Raw genomic sequence first — 3,703 nt, 5'->3', positions numbered from 1 at the left:
TGATGATTGACGTCAATTGGTCTATCCATCCAAAATGTAGTGTGTTTTCAATTTATGCAGTTTTACTCTACATCTAGGTTGTATAGAATTGGTTTCTCACGCAAACATACTAGTGTGTGTACTTATAAAAGGAATTTGTTAAATTCACCATTAGTATTCTTATTCTTCACATTGAATGACTTGGTTGTTTCATATAATTTGCAAATTGTGAATAAAATATGAATTATCCATAATCATAATGCAGTTTGTGCGCTTGACCATACCAAATCCAAGCCCATCTGTGTCCACAAGCCACAAGCTACAAGCTACTACCTGATTTTAGTGAGCTACAAACTACACAATTTACAGTCTTGACCCAACCACCTCCACAACGCTGTCCCTGCTAGCCACTGCCCTCAGCCATTCATGCTTGCAAACACTGTTTTGATCCACCATCCACCTTTCTGCCTCGAAACCTACCATCCACCTCCATCATCTACCAACGCAAGCACTTTTTCGATCACTCCCTATGCACAATTTTCTTCTCCCTCCCTCTCTCTCTCTCTCAAAGTGGTTGGTGCACAATTCTCCTCTCTCTCTCTCTGTCTCAGAGTGGTTGGTGCGTAGCTGACGCTATATCGGGTTGGAGTCCTGAGTTATGAGGGGTAGAATTAGAAATTTTATAGGGTTCAAGGTATGTTCATAAAAATAGTTTAGTTAATTTTGATACAGGACTAATTAAAAATAGAGAAATTAATGAAAAGTCATTTTAAATAGGGTGTAAGTCATTAGGACTCGTGACTAATTTTTTTTGGTGAGAAGTATCTGTTTGTGAGATATTGTGGTGAGAAGTACATTTTATTATTTTGAAGAACATTTTGTTTTCAATTTTACCTTTTAACCTATTTGTTGAAATTTTTTTATCTGTTTAATTTTTTCGAACCTATCTATTCAAATTTTTATCTATCTGTTCAATTTTTTTGAACCTATCTGTTTAATTATTTTTTCCTTATTTGTTCAATTTTCCCTATCTAAGTCTATTTTTTTCCCCCTATATGTTCAAATTTAGGTACAGATATGTACAAATTTGAACAGATAGGTTCAAAAAAATTAAACCTATCCAATAATTGGACAAACCCACTTCACGTTTCTAAAAAAAAATTAAAAAAAACCCACTTCTATTTTCTCTCTTTCTGTTTCTATCTCTACTTCTATTTTCTCTCTATTTGTCTGTATGTTTGTCTCTCTCTATCTGTTTCTTTGCCTACTCCGCCCTCTCGTCATATCTCTCCGGCTCCGGCGTCGGTGCTGACCCCCTATGCCAGTGGCTCTACCAGACCTACTAGTCTTCCAATTTCGATCCTAGCCTCATCGTTCTCTTATTCATCTCTTATATCTATCTTTAAGAGTCAAAATACAGAGAGCCAGTGTGCCTCTTTCTCTCTCTCATTTTCCTTTTTCTCTTCATTCTCTCTTTACTCTCTCTCTTTCTCTTCTTGCACCTTGTACGCTGATTTTAATTTTTCTATCTCCTCTCTTCCTCTTCATCTTCATCCTCCGTTGCCGCCATGCTTTCCTTAGCCGGATTTGAGGTCGCTCTCCTCTCTCTCTACGCCATCAAGACTAAATCACGTGCTAGCAAACCAGTCCTCGTCTTGATTCTTGATATATCTCAACCATCTCTTTACTACACCCCTTGAAACAAACTAAACCCTAACCTAACTCCTTAGATCTGGAGATGGCGATAACAATGAAGCGGTAGAATTCGATTGTCTGATCTATTGAATCTCGTGCGACGATTTTAGAAAGAGAGAGAGAGAGATGAGAAAGTAAGAGAAAATGAGGTGTTGTGATGAAGGAGGAGCTGTTGTGGCGGAGGACAATGGAAGAGGTGCTGCATTAACCTGGTTTCTAGAGAGAGTGTGAGTGTGAAATAAGAATGAGAGAAAAAAGTAAAGTTAATTTGAACAGATAGAGAGAAAGATGGAGGAGAGATGCGCGTGAATACAAACCGTGTAGATAAATGTATATAGGTAGTTTGGTCATTTTGTAGAAACATGTCCTTATGGACACAATATTTTAGTGCTTGGATATATGAACATACAATTTTATAAAATGGACCTTTGGACTGAAAGCTCTTGAAAATAATTCTTACATAAGTATTGTGAAAATAATATTTCATAAGAACAAATTTTAATAAGTCTAACAAGTCATTTCTTTTTCCTTTTCTTTTTCATTCTTTTTCAAAATTTTGAAAGAAAATAAAAAGTATACATACTTCTTTAATTTAAAAAACGAATTGACATATATCACTCGTATAAATAAAATCAACTCGATTAAGTCTATGCTATTAATAGAAAATTAGGGGAAATAATCATAAATATAGGGGAACTAATCTAATTTTTAAAATTTTAAACTATTTAAACAATTATTAAAACATTGAGCAAAAGAATAAATTAAAATACAAACAATTTTTTGAAGGGTTCTGTCTAGAATCTAGACTAGAAGTGTTGTCTGGTCCCTATTTGTATGATTTGAATTGTTTATTTTATAAGATTTTATGTGTTTATTATTTATGAAAAAAATAGATAAATTCGATAATTGTAACCTATTATTTTATCACACATGTTTAAAAAAAAAAAAAAATTTATTTTCAAACAAACTTATCATTCATTTTGTAAATAGCGAGTAAAAGTTTATCATAACTTTTTATCAGTCTTGATCATATGATTCATATTAAAAGAGATGCCCTACTGTATACTCGTCGTATTTTTTTATTTTTATTTTATTTTATTTTATTTTTTTAAAATCAAGCAAAAGCACAAAGGCACTGAGTACTTCTTTCAATCATTATACATATCAAAAGATAAAAGAGAAATTGCCCAAGAATGAAAAGAACCTAAGTAACTAGAAACGAGGAGAATAAAAAAGGAAAACCTACATATAGGTGGGAGTTGGGAAAAAAATTTCAAATACATGGAGATGTTAGTGTATCTGTTGTGAGGTGTAAATGAAAAGTTGTGGTGTATTGGTAATTTTTTTTCTCAACTCGCACCTACATGTAGTTCCCCCAATAAAAGTTCATAGTTATACGTATGGAAATTTTAAAAATAATTACCAAAACATGATAGAAATTATATTTTTACCCTGTAACACGTTTCTCTCTTCTCTTCATTTCTTCTCTTTTCCTTCTCCTTTCCCCACCATCCACAATCGTCGGCCACCATTCCTAGCCGCTGGTCACCTCTCTTCCACCATTCCCAACCACCTACAATTCCATCAACGCCTTCCTCGACCCCTTTCCACAACCATCGATGCCATCCCAACTCCTTTCTATAGCTCCGTCACTGTGATAATGCTGATCTCCGTAATATTCTATTACATTATTTCAATAAGCTTAATTACATGATTGTGTGTTTAGTTGTGTGATTACATGCTTAATTTCGAGATTATCGGTTGTTACATGGAATATCTGTTACTTAACGACTTAGAATCAGAAATTAGAAGCCCAAACGACTTCAGAAACTGAAATTGACTGGCCCAATAGACTAATTAGAATATTTAAAATTTTATGGTAACTTTAATTAAAATTTGATTTGGATCGAAATAATTAGAATAAAATAATTAGAATTAATCAAAATTGAGTGGGATTAATTCTTCTTAAGCAAACTTAATTAGCCTTAGCCAATCACACCCTATATAAGCCTAATTCATGTCTTGAACT

This window comes from Camellia sinensis, chromosome 2, assembly GCF_055761805.1.
Source record: "Camellia sinensis isolate YWXY chromosome 2, ASM5576180v1, whole genome shotgun sequence".
Lineage (NCBI taxonomy): Eukaryota > Viridiplantae > Streptophyta > Magnoliopsida > Ericales > Theaceae > Camellia > Camellia sinensis.
The sequence above is the reverse complement of the archived record's forward strand: the minus strand, read 5'-3'. Positions refer to the sequence as shown.